Here is a 16,455-nt window from a genome sequence, read left to right on the forward strand (position 1 = left end):
CTTATAATTAAATAATAGTTTTGTACATTTTACTCAATTTGCCGATTTCTTCAGATTATTCAAGTCAAAATAAAAGATTCTTAAAAATTACAATGAGTATTAAAAAACAGTATCGTAATCATTATTATTATTATTACTAAACTATTATTTTATTACTAATGGGATAAAGGATGACAACTATTATCATTATTATTATAATTATTATTATTGTTATTATTATTATTATTAATGGGATAAAGGAGAAAACTGTTATTTCGTTGTTATTACTAATAGAATAAAGGGTGATTAACTATTAATATTGTCGATGGAATAAAAGAATAAAAGATAATAGAAACTATTATTACATAAATAAATACTAATGGAAAAAGGGATGATTAACCAATATTATTGTTAATACTAAATATTACTAGTGGAGAAAATATATGTATATTTTAGTAATAATTATTACTAATGGAGTAAAGGAAAATAAACTAGTATTGTTACTAATGAAGTAAAAGGTAAATAACTAATATTTCAGGTTATAATTAATCAAGGGGTAAAGGGTAAATAGGATGTTATTAATAGAGTAAAGTCAAAATAAATTGTTACAGTAAGATGCTGTTAAATAAAAAGTGCTTCAATATAGTGTGAAGTTGCTAAGGAGGTGGGATTGGTAGTGTTTACAAACAATAGACAGCTCACTTCTAATATTTAGTAGTTTTCTCTATCTTTAAAATTAGTGACAAAAAATTTTTCTTGTAGACAAAGGGAACAAGGTGAATATGTTCCCTTTGTCTACATGAAAATTTTTTATCACTAACTAAATAGTGGCAGTGTCTTTAGACAGGGTTTGTATCTGAATGTCCTCAATAAGTATCAAAAATCGATAATGGAAAATATACAATTAAAAGAAAGGAACGGTTTGATTTTTGACCAAAATTAACACTCTGATACAACCTTGCATCACAAGTACATTTTAGATGTTTTATCGCCGCACATGCAGAAGGACACAGTGTATAAAATGAACAGCAAGTTCTTTGATAAGACAAGGGCGTGTTCAAAATGAATGTTTGTTTTGAGCACAATTGAACCATGATACTTAACTTTTGCATTTTAAACTTTAATTCAAGCCATCGTATAAAATAATATTATAAAATCAGCAGCAAGTTCTCTACAAAGTAACAGAGACTGTAATGTATTGAAAACTAAGACACTGTAGGCAGAAATGTGAAATATTATTTTTTAACATTCGGCCTACCTTTCTTTATGTATTAAATTTATGCAGCAACAAAAGTCGATAAGTATAAACAAGTTAAATTTCCTAACTTTATTCACTGCTTGGCTTTGCAAAGAAACGTGTAGAATGAATTTCGTCGCCATTTTTGTCTAATGGCAGAAAGGTCACATTGGCAATTTCACCGTTTCATAAATTAACGTTGTGCGAGTTTCAGAGTTGGTTAAACAGTGGAATGTGATCGACACAAAATGTAGCAGATGTTTACAGTTCATTGTTTTCCTTCTTACAAATTAGGACGACACAATTCTATGACATGTTTAATTATAAATTGCGTTTTAGAGTTTTCTCAATAACACAGCTGGCTCTTGGGACAGCAGGTAAACATATTGCTGTCCAAAATTCGCCCTAAATGTTCTCAGTGTATGTATCAATTTACATAATATATATATATATATATATATATATATATATATATATATATATATATATATATATATATATATGTATATATATATATATGTGTGTGTGTGTGTGTGTGTGTGTGTGTGTGTGTGTGTGTGCATACATATATATATGTTGGTTGGTTGGTTAGTTGGTTGTTTTTGTTTTACGGCATATCAACCCTTTTCGGGTTATTTAATGCCGAATCCAAAGATTTTGAAGAAAAAAATTTTCATAGAATATATTTGTTGTTTTCAAGTCGGTTTCTATTTAACCCATAGTTGGAACCCTAACAGGTACTACCACTCCGGGTCAGAGTGGACCTGGGAGCAATGGTAATTAAAGGGTGGCTCCACACTCCCCAAAACCCGCAAGCTGGGGCCTCACCACTGGATATAGTTTAAGGTCATATCCAGGACCCCCATTGAGGGACTTTTACCCTCTGCAGGGAGGCAGTCGGCGTATTCTAATGCCCCACCGACAGGGCCGCATATAAATATATATATATATATATATATATATATATATATATATATATATATGTATTTGGAAGGATGTGATGCAGCTAAAATATTTTCCCATGTTTTTCCATATAAGGAAAATGGACTCCATACTGTTGTTAATTGTTAAAGTGTTTTTTTATTCAATACGTATATTCAATAGGCTGTTCTTGTGAAAATTTTCAAGCAGCATGTTTGAATTTGTCCGAATAGTCTTGAAACAATTGTAACTAACGATGAAATACACTATTTGTTACTATCAATCTATTGATTTTGTTAAAACAATGTGTGTGTGTGTGTGTGTGTGTGTGTGTGTGTGTGTGTGTGTGTGATGTAAAAAATTTAAGTTTACAAATTGAATAATTCTGTAAACTTAAAGTGAGTATAAATATTAATATTGATATTTATAGGACAATCCTAACCAGATGTAAAAGATCAATATTCGAGATAAAGTATTAATATAAAAAAATAAATTTAAACTTGACAACAATTTATTATTCGACAAGGAACACAAGTTGAAAATTTTTTCTTATTCCATGAAGTTTCAAAGAATGCCTCTTATCCTCAGAGGAAAGAGTTTGGAAAAAAATATTTAAAGCTATAATTTTGCTGGTTAGCACATAAATTGAAAACTACAAATTATGAGATAAATCATATTTGTATAAAAGTTGATAATAATGCAGAAATGCACAGATTAAAAAGATATTCCGAATGAAGTCCAGGCTCGATGGAGAAAAAGTTGAAAATGTGGCAAAATCCAAAAAAAATATTGATTACATATATTACAAAACTGAGCGTATGGAAGCAAGAAAGTGACAAACGAAAAAGTTAAGTTTAAACTTTTTATTTAAAGTTAAAACGATCGGTTGGTGTGTCAAGATAATTCGGCAGCGGCGGGGCATCCGTAGGAATGCTGGTCGTGTGTTGACATGAACTCGGCGACGATCTAAGTTATTGTCAGGCTGCGGTGAGGGGTGGCGATGGCAGGAACGTGGCTTGTGTGTTCTGGCGTCTGGAATACATGTGCGGTGGCGCCGATGATGGGAATGTGGCTTAGTGTTCTGGTGTCTGGGATACGGGTGCGGCGATGGCGGGAGAGGAGTAATCCTAAAAGCAGGTGTCGCTTGGCGAGTTGGTGACAGTGGCTCCTGCTATTGGCGGGACGCTTCTCACTATCTGGTGGGCTGTAGTGATCTGGTTACAGTGGTGGAAGAGAGGTACTCTTCAAGGCTTTCTGTCCAGTATCATGAGTGAGCCGTCAGCTGGTGGTTGGTGACGGAGTGGTGTCCACAGCATGACACGCAGGGCCCATCTGCTTGCTTGTTGAAAAGGCTGTCATTTTTATACACGCGATGCGGACATAGTAGTAGACAAAAGGCGGCTTTAATTGCTTGGTCATCGTTTTCGCTTTTTATTTGTATTTGTTTTTTTTTTTTTTGTGTTTTTTATGTGTTGTAGGAAGTCGTCTGTTTGGTGTTTGTATGCATGTGTTATATCGATTTAAAGCTAAAAAAGTTGTGAATGTGTTCTAATAGGTGTTGTACTGTTGCAGTGTTTCATGAAATAATTATTCGTGTTTATATGCTGTCAGAGCTGCATCTGCTGTGATGTTTGTGTCATGTATTTTGATTTTTCTTTGATGTCCGGCTTCCTCTGGCGGTTTTCTTTGTTGAAGTGAGATGTGTTTAATCTATCTATCTATCTATCTATCTATCTATCTATCTATCTATCTATCAGGGAGACACGCCGTTGCCCGGAATAGAATGATGATCAACAAATGTTTCACACTCTCATATTTTTATTGTCAGCAAAATTGAAGAAAGTGTCCATTTTTCAATCAAATCGATTGATTGCCTGCTCTAGTTTGTGCATCGTGAGGCGACTTCGCATGCCTTCCTGCATTGACTTAGTCAATAATACATTGTAATCTACATTGCACTGTAGAGAACCTAGTGTTGATTTTATAAAAAAAAGAATTTTATATAATAACGGCTTGAATTAAAGTTTATAATGCAAAAGTCAAATATCATGCTTCAATTGTGCTCTAAACAGAAACATTCATTTTGAACACACCCCGTCATATCAAAGAACCTACTGTAGATTTTATATGCCTGGTCTTTCTGCTTGTGCAGTGATAATGGCTTGAATTTAAGTTTAAAATGAAAAAGTAAAGTATCATGGTTCAGTTGTTCTTTGAACAGAAACATTCATTTCGAATGCGCCCCTATCATATCAAAGAACCTACTGTTTATTTTATATACCAGGCCTTTCTGCTTGTGTAATAATAAAGCTTCTCAAATTCACTCGTGGTGTTAGACGGTATAAGGTGTTAACTTTGATCTAAATCGTGTGTTCTTTCTTAGAGACATTCTTATACAAAACCTATCTAAGAACACTGCCAGATACATAAAGTACATTTTTGTGAAATATCATAAAAATCGGCCCAGCTATTTAAGAGTTCATAGGGAACTAACACACACACACACACACACACACACACACACACACACACACACACATGCACAAACAAAGTTCCTTTTATGTAATAGTAGAAATGAAAAAATAAAATGATGAAAAATAAAATTAATATTTTTATTTCTTTAGAATGTTCTAAAGGCATGTAACAAAAGAGTTTTTTCTTCTTATTCCATGGAGTTTCAAAATCACATTTTCATAAATTTTATTTTAACTTAACAGTTGAAAAATGTGCGACACCTTTTTTTTCACTTAACAATGGAAGTAAAATTTTGTGGCAATTTTCTACAGACTTTTGAATCCGGACCTTAATGAAATTCTTTATAATTTCTGACATTCATTCAATCATTCCGCGCATCGAATTCATGGACTTCATCTTCAACCTCCTCTTTATTGTTTTAAATAACTTCTATGAGAATTGCTTTTGTTTACAAATTTAAAAATCAAACATACATGTAATATAGTCGCTACATGTCAACACTCGGGACCCACACGTTGTATGCGGACAGCCGCAAGAAAACAAAGACAAGAAAAGAATTTGACTCTTTTTTTTTCAGTGAAACAACAGACATTTATTTCTTTACACCATCAACATCCCCGTTTGGCATCAATTGAAATGAATGACTCTCGTCTTGGGGAGGCTCCATGTGTTGACAAGCTTTTAGGTCTGACCTTTATTTCTGATCTGAGATGGAACACGTACATCAAATCCATTGCCAAAGCTGCTGGAAAAATTGTTGGATCATTCTATCTGCAGATGCAATTTTCTACCTGTATAAGAGCCAAATACGTCCAAGGATGGAGTACTGTTGCCATATCTGGACAAGAGTTGCTAGAAGCAGCTCATCCTGCCTTGACAGAGTTCAAAATAGACTTTGTGGCCTAGTGGAGGATGCTCTATTCTCTTCCTTGCAATCTGTTTCCCACAGAAGAAACGTTGCTAGCCTGTCTTTACTTTATCATTATTTTCATGGCAAGTGCTCTTCTGAGCTCCAATTTATGGTACCCCTGACCTGACTTTCACAAAAAACACTTATCTAGCTGAAAACAATATCAATAATTTCCCCTTACTCTTTATTTGTGCCTAAACCTAAACGTAGATTCCATGACCAAAGCTTCTTTCTTAGAACTGCACACCTGTGGAACTTTGTTCCGTTTTCCTGCTTTCCAGATGACTACAATATGGTTGTCTTCGCCCAATGTGAACAAATTCTTAATGAGCCATCCTTTTAAGTAATTCAATTTACCTTAAATACTTTCCCATTGACACTCATTAATCTTTATCCTCGAGTGGCTTCTGGGAGCCTTGATAAGTGGTGACTCCTTTGTAAAAAAATACTTTCCAGAATAACGCCTTGTCTCTTGTTCAATAGTCTTCTCATACTCCAATGTGCATAACAAGACACTGCCGTGTTGAACACGTGGTACTCTTTGTCTGGCCATGTTTAAGACACAGCTTTCCCTAGTGGTTCTTGGCCCACGTTTGTAACATGTCTATCTCTGCCCTTTTTATAATCTTTTTTCCTTCTTCCTTGCTGTAACGTCACCTTGCACACGACCCAGTCTTTTTCATACATTGACTGCTGCTGCTGCTGCTGCTGCTGCTGCTGTATGCATGTCCATGCTCTATTACACCAGTAATTCTTGCTAGTTATTCCCCCTGATGTGAAAAGCATAAATTTTTAAAACTAATATCGAGCATCCTTGTATAAGAAATATCTAATATAAAATATTCATATTTACATTATTTACAATTATATATATATATATATATATATATATATATATATATATAAGTGACCTTGTCTGTCTCTCTGTCAGAGGAACGGTATTTACCAAATTCCTTCGTCAATTTTTGGTCTACAGACTTGAAAATTAATATATAAGAGATTCAGACCTGTGGAACAAATTCGATTTAGTAAAAATCAGGTAAAAATAGTTGCTAAGGGGCTAAAATTGAAAAATAGAATGGAATTTGGCAGGCGTAAGTAAAGTAAACATGTCACTACTATGCATGCATAAATATACTTTCATACGTTTAATTACTTTAATTTTTAAAGTTTTGATATGCATATGGATTTAGCTAGGATGATTACGAATAACACTGGAGCACTAAATGTTTTGGCTTACATTATAGTTGATGGCACCCAAATCATATATTTTTTAAAAACTTTTGAAATCACTACTATATATTGGGTACAATATAATAATTACTTAAGGTTAGCTCTATAATAATATATATGAAATCTGCATAAATTAAAGTATCATATTTAAGTATATTTTACGACTTGGCAATGTGAGATGGGTACTAGTCTCTCTCTCTCCCCCCCTCTCTCTCTCTCTCTCTCTCTCTCTCTCTCTCTCTCTCTCTCTCTCTCTCTCTCTCTCTATATATATATATATATATATATATATATATATATATATTGATATTTACATGGTCGTGACACTGGACCTGCTAATGTTTCAGACACATGGTCAGTCAAGACCACAAGTCCTTCGAAAGAACCCGGTTCATAATATATACATATATACATATATATATGTGTGTGTGTGTGTGTGTGTGTGTGTGTGTGTGTGTGTGTGTGTGTGTGTGTGTGTGTGTGTGTGTGTGTAGTTTTCCATAGGCAAAACAAATGTCTGATTTTCATAAATAAACGCTTGCAAAGTAAGTAGTCAATATAGGAAAGAATTTAGTACATAGAAAATTGTGGAATTTGCTGTTGAGTGGCAGGGAGGGGAATAACCAATAATGTGACTTTTTGGTTGTCCTCATTTTGTTTCTTTCTCATAGCTGCTTCTTCTTAGCTCAGGAATTGGTCCCATGACATTTGTTTTGATGACCCCCCCCCCACAACGTATTTGAGAGCCCTACATAAACAAGCAAAAAACATTTTTAAAAAATCTATTTTTCTCTTGTCATGTGAGAAGATTTTACTTAACTGGGTTTTTTTTTTTTGTTTCACTGTAGCTGGTCAGTAATTAGTTTCATGTTAGAATCATAGAAAATCAACAGATATATGTTGATTTTCTATAACACTATGGATTGTCTAATGTCTGCGCTCAAATTGAGCGTTTATTAGTTGTTAATTCCTTTCTTTCTCGTGGCAATTGTTTAGTGCGCTAGAGGTAAAGATTTAGCAAATTGGAGTCAAAGGTGGCTTTGTGGCTGGGTATGAATCTCTAGAAGGAATTTTATCCTACACTGTTGATTGCATAAGCATGAAACACTACTCCATAGGTATTAAGGAATAATTATTATTTATTTAATATATATATATATATATATATATATATATATATATATATATACAGTGATGATCATATTTATTGGCATGGTAAAATAAAAGTTAAATTTTGTCTAATAAATTCTAAAAAAGGGATTAAATTAAAAAAAATAACAAAGTATATTATGTATTTTTAACTGGCCTTTCCGATGCAGCAATCGGATTTTAGAAAAAATAAATAACAAAGGAACAACAAACATAATTGCAAAAATCCTTGTTCAAAATTATTGGCACGATTTATTTAATAATCAATTGTATAGCCTTTGGCCTTGATTACCTTCCTCAGTCGCTTTTCATAGTTTACAACCAAGTTGTTGCACTCTTCAGTAGTAATTTTAGCCCACTCTTCCTGACAATAATCCTCCAATTGAATAAGATTCTTAGGCTTCCTTTGCATTACCCTCAATTTTAATGTTCTCCATAAATTTTCAATTGGATTAAGGTCTGGGCTTTGTGATAGCCACTCCAAAACATTAATATGATTGTCCTCAAGCCATTTCTTAGTCAGTTTAGCCGAATGCTTTGGGTCATTATCTTGCATGAACCACCAACGACGACCAAGTGAGAGCTCTTTAGCAGAGTCTTTCAGGTTTTCATCCAATATTTTAACATAATCTTCCTTTTTTATGCTACCTGTGACCTTAACAAGTCGCCCTGGTCCAGAGGCAGCAAAGGATCCCCAAAACATCAAACTGCCTCCACCGTGCTTCACTGTGGGTATGGTGTTCTTAGGCAGGAAAGCTTCGCCAGATTTTCTGTAAATATAAGACACTTTATTATGGCCAAATAACTCTATTTTCGTTTCGTCAGTCCATAGAACACGTTTCCAGAATGCAACATCTTTATCAATATGACGTTTTGCAAAGGCTAGCCTTGCTTTCAGGTGCATAGGCTTCAATAAGGGAGTCTTTCTCGGACGACATGCTTTTAAACCAGCTCTCTTCAAAACTCTACCAACTGTATGTCGAGATACATTCACTCCAGAGGTGCTCTGTTCATCAACAATCTCCCCAACAGAGATCCTTGGGTTTTGTTTTACTTGTCGAACAATTTTCCGTTCATCTCTTGGGGAAAGAATCCTTTTTCTCCCTCTACCCTCTGAACTCATAACGTGGCCTTGCGATTTGAACTTGTTTATTATGGCTCTAACAGTGGATTTGGGAAGGTTTAGCTTCTTTGAAATCTTATCATAGCCTTCCCCATTGGTATGGCATGCTACAACAAGCTTCCTGACGTCTTCGCTGTGTTCCTTAGTTTTAACCATGGCGATTGAAAATTATAATTTAGTCACTTATAATAGTTTAAATAAATCGCTATCTAAAAATTATCTGAAAAAAATTATTCACTGAATTAGCGTTAAACAAGCATAATATGGCTATAAAAAAGTTCAGAAAGCACGTAAACCGGAAATTGATTGATATTATACTGATACTAAAAGAAAAACAAAACCGTGCCAATAATTTTGAACAAGGGTTTTTTGCAATTATGTTTGTTGTTCCTTTGTTATTTATTTTTTCTAAAATCCGATTGCTGCATCGGAAAGGCCAGTTAAAAATACATAATATACTTTGTTATTTTCTTTAATTTAATCCCTTTTTTAGAATTTATTAGACAAAATTTAACTTTTATTTTACCGTGCCAATAAATATGATCATCACTGTATATATATATATATATATATATATATATATATATATATGTGGTGTCCCAATAAAATGTATACACGCTTTAAATTATCTCAACTTGTTACATGAATACGCTATGCGAGGTTCCCAAGAGATGTTTAGGAATAAAGAATAGCACTTCCAGCAGGGTGGACCACTTCCCCACTATCATCATGACGTAAGAGCATATATTGATAGTCACCTACGAAACAGATAGGTAGGACAAAGAGGAAGTATCAAGTACTGTTCACGCTCACAAGATTTGACCCCCTCCCCATTGATTTTTCTCTCTTTTTGGGGGCAGGTAGGGGGGGTGGAGGCATGTTAAACACAGGGTTCATACCACAAAACGAGCTACAATGAATGAGTTGAAAGCAACCATTGAAAGAAGATGTGTTAACATACCAATTGGACTGATTAGGAGCGTTGTTAGCTGATCATGGACCACAATGGGCAACAATTTGAACACTTTCGATAATTAGCTGGTTTCTGTATTTGTTCACAGTATTTTGATGTATGAAACTTTTCTTTTTTATAATAAATGTTGTTTTTTATGACCATTTAAAGAGTGTATATATTTTATTAGGACACCCTGTATATATATATATTAGTCAGATATGAAAATATATTTATGGCAATTAAGCTAGACAGAGGCTTCTGTGTTTCATTCCCATAGAGAGTTTTTAGGCTAAAATGCATGGAATTCATATTATCATGTTTCTTCTCCTACATGGTGTTTAGTCTAGTTGGTTAACCAATCAGATTCTTTGTAATTCTCTCTCATAAATTAATGCTTTCATTAGCCAATGGAAGGGCTTCTCTAAAAAATTGACTAACTTTTATATCCTCTTATTTTCTTTTTTGTATAGGAGTAATTCACTCTTTTTCTCTGGATGTGTCGAATTAATAGGTGACCGTATTTTAATGCATACATGCTTAGAGTACTTTTTCTATTTCTATGTGTAGATTTTCATTTAGTTTATTTTTTTAAATTTATTTAAATTTATTTTTCTTGTGTATTTTCATCCTAAAATAAACTTTATTCTGTGTATACAGTTATTTGATATTTCATTTCTACAGTTTAATAAGTTTTGAGGGTCTTTAAAATTTAGAACTTCAAATTTCTCATTTACACATAATCTACACAGGCATCTAAATTTCTACATATACTAGTGTATCATACTATTTTCCACTCAATTATTGGCGAGTAGTCACTTTCTTTGCACTACTAGCAAATGCTGTTTTTATTCAGCGTTTATACTCTCAAATGCTCAGGATGCAAAAATCACCCATAGCTTTATCAAAGCAATTTATCCCTAACAATAATAAAACATAAATAAATAAATAACGATTCTTTCTTTCATCCACTCTATAATAAAGACCAACGAGTATTTAGCTGTGTATATACATATATTTATATATATATAAAGTTAAGTTTTTTTCGCTCTGACATTGATATTAAAAGCCTACTTTTTCTATTTAAAAATTATTAAAACAAACTTCTTAATATACTCAGTCATGAACATGCGAGTGACTTCATGAAGGTTAACTAATTTGCATATTCCTTTGAAAAACGAGCATTCATTAATTAATTATTCATTTTGTATGGTTTCTTATTAGACGATTGGTTTTATTTAACTTAATTCTTTTTATGAATAGTTTTTACATTGTGCATAATTGCATAGAATTTAGGATGAAAACATTCTAGAACATGGACATGTTATATATATATATATATATATATATATATATATATATATATATATATATATATATATATATATATATATTAGGAGGTATATATATATATATATTAGGAGGTATATTTGGTAAAAAACCAGAAAAAATGTTCTCAATGCATTAGTAGAGCTGAATATGTTTTTATTTATTTCAAGCTTGGGGATTTTCCTTAAATCATTACAAGTTGTTTCAATCAACAGGACAACATTATATATATATATATATATATATATATATATATATATATATATATATATATATACGAGAAAGAAAATTAAAACTGTAAGTTGAACTTTAGAATCAAAATTTATTGTTCGACTGAATACTCCAAAAATATTTCAATTGTAAAGTTCAACTTACAGTTTTCATTTTCTTTCTTTTATGATAAGTTCTACTCTCTATTGTGTATTGAGCTTTTTTATTCGGTTGAGATTACATTTTCTATATATAAATACTGTTATTTATATTAGTTTGAAGTTTACCATTGCGTATATCAGGTAAACACTACATTCCTTTGATTTCATTGATATATATATATATATATATATATATATATATATATATATATATATATATATATATATATATATATATAAGTGATTTTGTCTCTACCAAACTTCTCTCTGAATGTTTGATCTACAAACTTGAAACTTGATGTATAGGGTATTTGGACCCCGGGAACACTTTTGAATTGTTTTTTAGCTTATAAAGCTAAGGGGTCAAAATTTAAGAAAAAAAAAAAACAGTTGACTTTGACAGGAATAAATCGGCTAACCTCTGAGCATACACTTTTAGCTTGAAGTTTGTTCATTTTTAGCCTTTTTAATCCATCTGGCGATAGCTCAAACAGTAACGACAAAGGCTAAAGCACAAAATAAGGATTAAGGATGGAGCGCTCAATGTTTTTGTTTTGATTCTAGCTGATGGCGCCAAATTCATTTAATATTTTGTTAACTTTTGAAATCATTATTATATATATTGGATACAATATAATAATCAATAGACAAATATGAAATCTGCATGAATTAAAATATTATATTTAACATATTTTACGACCGGCAATGCCGGGCGACTTGCTAGTATGTATATATATATATATATATATATATATATATATATATATATATATATATATATATATATATATATGTGATATTCAATTTATTAAAAAAAACAAGGATTTATAGCTAAATACAGACATATAAACAAATACTTGCTTTGTTATTAAAGCCAAAATAAAGTAGTAATAAAATAAATGGAGAATACTAAACACTTTTCCAAATAATTAATAATCAATATTATATATAAAACAACAAAAAACAGCGAACAAATAATTAACAATCAATATTACATATAAAACAACAAAAAACAGTGAACAAATAATTAACAATCAATATTACATATAAAACAACAAAAAATCAGTGAACAAATAATTAACAATCAATATTACATATAAAACAACAAAAACAGTGGACAAATAATTAATAATCAATATTACATATTAAACAACAAAAACAGTGGACAAATAATTAATAATCAATATTACATATAAAACAACAAAAAACAGTGAACAAATAATTAATAATCAATATTACATATAAAACAACAAAAACAGTGGACAAATAATTAACAATCAATATTACATATAAAACAACAAAAAACAATGAACAAGTAATTAACAATCAATATTACATATAAAACAACAAAAAACAGTGAACAAATAATTAACAATCAATATTACATATAAAACAACAAAAACAGTGGACAAATAATTAATAATCAATATTACATATAAAACAACAAAAAAAGTGAACAAATAATTAACAATCAATATTACATATAAAACAACAAAAACCAGTGAACAAATAATTAACAATCAATGTTACATATAAAACAACAAAAACCAGTGAACAAATAATTAACAATCAATATTACATATAAAACAACAAAGAACAATGAACAAGTAATTAACAATCAATATTACATATAAAACAACAAAGAACAATGAACAAATAATTAACAATCAATATTACATATAAAACAACAAAAAAGTGAACAAATAATTAACAATCAATATTACATATAAAACAACAAAAAACAGCGAACAAATAATTAATCAATATTACATATAAAACAACAAAGAACAGTGAACAAATAATTAACAATCAATATTACATATAAAACAACAGAAACAGTGAACAAATAATTAACAATCAATATTACATATAAAACAACAAAAAAAGTGAACAAATAATTAACAATCAATATTACATATAAAACAACAGAAACAGTGAACAAATAATTAACAATCAATATTACATATAAAACAACAAAAAACAATGAACAAATAATTAACAATCAATATTACATATAAAACAACAAAAAAAGTGAACAAATAATTAACAATCAATATTACATATAAAACAACAGAAACCAGTGAACAAATAATTAACAATCAATATTACATATAAAACAACAAAACAGTGAACAAATAATTAACAATCAATATTACATATAAAACAACAAAAAAAGTGAACAAATAATTAACAATCAATATTACATATAAAACAACAGAAACAGTGAACAAATAATTAACAATCAATATTACATATAAAACAACAAAAAACAATGAACAAATAATTAACAATCAATATTACATATAAAACAACAAAACAGTGAACAAATAATTAACAATCAATATTACATATAAAACAACAAAAAAAGTGAACAAATAATTAACAATCAATATTACATATAAAACAACAAAGAACAATGAACAAATAATTAACAATCAATATTACATATAAAACAACAAAAAACAGCGAACAAATAATTAATCAATATTACATATAAAACAACAAAGGACAGTGAACAAATAATTAACAATCAATATTACATATAAAACAACAAAAAAAGTGAAAAATAATTAACAATCAATATTACATATAAAACAACAAAGAACAATGAACAAATAATTAACAATCAATATTACATATAAAACAACAAAAAACAGCGAACAAATAATTAATCAATATTACATATAAAACAACAAAGGACAGTGAACAAATAATTAACAATCAATATTACATATAAAACAACAAAAAAAGTGAACAAATAATTAACAATCAATATTACATATAAAACAACAAAGAACAATGAACAAATAATTAATCAATATTACATATAAAACAACAAAAAACAGTGGACAAATAATTAACAATCAATATTACATATAAAACAACAAAGAACAATGAACAAATAATTAACAATCAATATTACATATAAAACAACAGAAACAGTGAACAAATAATTAACAATCAATATTACATATAAAACAACAAAAACCAGTGAACAAATAATTAACAATCAATATTACATATAAAACAACAAAAAAGTGAACAAATAATTAACTATCAATATTACATATAAAACAACAAAGAACAATGAACAAATAATTAACAATCAATATTACATATAAAACAACAGAAACAGTGAACAAATAATTAACAATCAATATTACATATAAAACAACAGAAACAGTGAACAAATAATTAACAATCAATATTACATATAAAACAACAGAAACAGTGAACAAATAATTAACAATCAATATTACATATAAAACAACAGAAACAGTGAACAAATAATTAACAATCAATATTACATATAAAACAACTAAAAAAGTGAACAAATAATTAACAATCAATATTACATATAAAACAACAAAAAAAGTGAACAAATAATTAACAATAAATATTACATATAAAACAACAAAAAGAGTGAACAAATAATTAACAATCAATATTACATATAAAACAACAAAAAACAGTGAACAAATAATTAACAATCAATATTACATATAAAACAACAAAAAAAGTGAACAAATAATTAACAATCAATATTACATATAAAACAACAAAAAGAGTGAACAAATAATTAACAATCAATATTACATATAAAACAACAGAAACCAGTGAACAAATAATTAACAATCAATATTACATATAAAACAACAGAAACAGTGAACAAATAATTAACAATCAATATTACATATAAAACAACAGAAACAGTGAACAAATAATTAACAATCAATATTACATATAAAACAACAGAAACAGTGAACAAATAATTAACAATCAATATTACATATAAAACAACAGAAACCAGTGAACAAATAATTAACAATCAATATTACATATAAAACAACAGAAACCAGTGAACAAATAATTAACAATCAATATTACATATAAAACAACAGAAACCAGTGAACAAATAATTAACAATCAATATTACATATAAAACAACAGAAACAGTGAACAAATAATTAACAATCAATATTACATATAAAACAACAGAAACAGTGAACAAATAATTAACAATCAATATTACATATAAAACAACAGAAACAGTGAACAAATAATTAACAATCAATATTACATATAAAACAACAAAGAACAATGAACAAATAATTAACAATCAATATTACATATAAAACAACAAAAAAAGTGAACAAATAATTAACAATCAATATTACATATAAAACAACAAAGAACAATGAACAAATAATTAACAATCAATATTACATATAAAACAACAAAAAAAGTGAACAAATGATTAACAATCAATATTACATATAAAACAACAAAGAACAGTGAACAAATAATTAACAATCAATATTACATATAAAACAACAGAAACAGTGAACAAATAATTAACAATCAATATTACATATAAAACAACAAAAAAAGTGAACAAATAATTAACAATCAATATTACATACAAAACAACAAAGAACAATGAACAAATAATTAACAATCAATATTACATATAAAACAACAAAAAAAGTGAACAAATAATTAACAATCAATATTACATATAAAACAACAGAAACCAGTGAACAAATAATTAATAATCAATATTACATATAAAACAACAGAAACAGTGAACAAATAATTAACAATCAATATTACATATAAAACAACAAAGAACAATGAACAAATAATTAACAATCAATATTACATATAAAACAACAGAAACAGTGAACAAATAATTAACAATCAATATTACATATAAAACAACAAAAACCAGTGAACAAATAATTAACAATCAATATTACATATAAAACAACAAAA

Source organism: Euprymna scolopes, chromosome 3 (assembly GCF_053919585.1).
Source record: "Euprymna scolopes isolate OS-2025 chromosome 3, ASM5391958v1, whole genome shotgun sequence".
Classification (NCBI taxonomy): Eukaryota; Metazoa; Mollusca; class Cephalopoda; order Sepiida; family Sepiolidae; genus Euprymna; species Euprymna scolopes.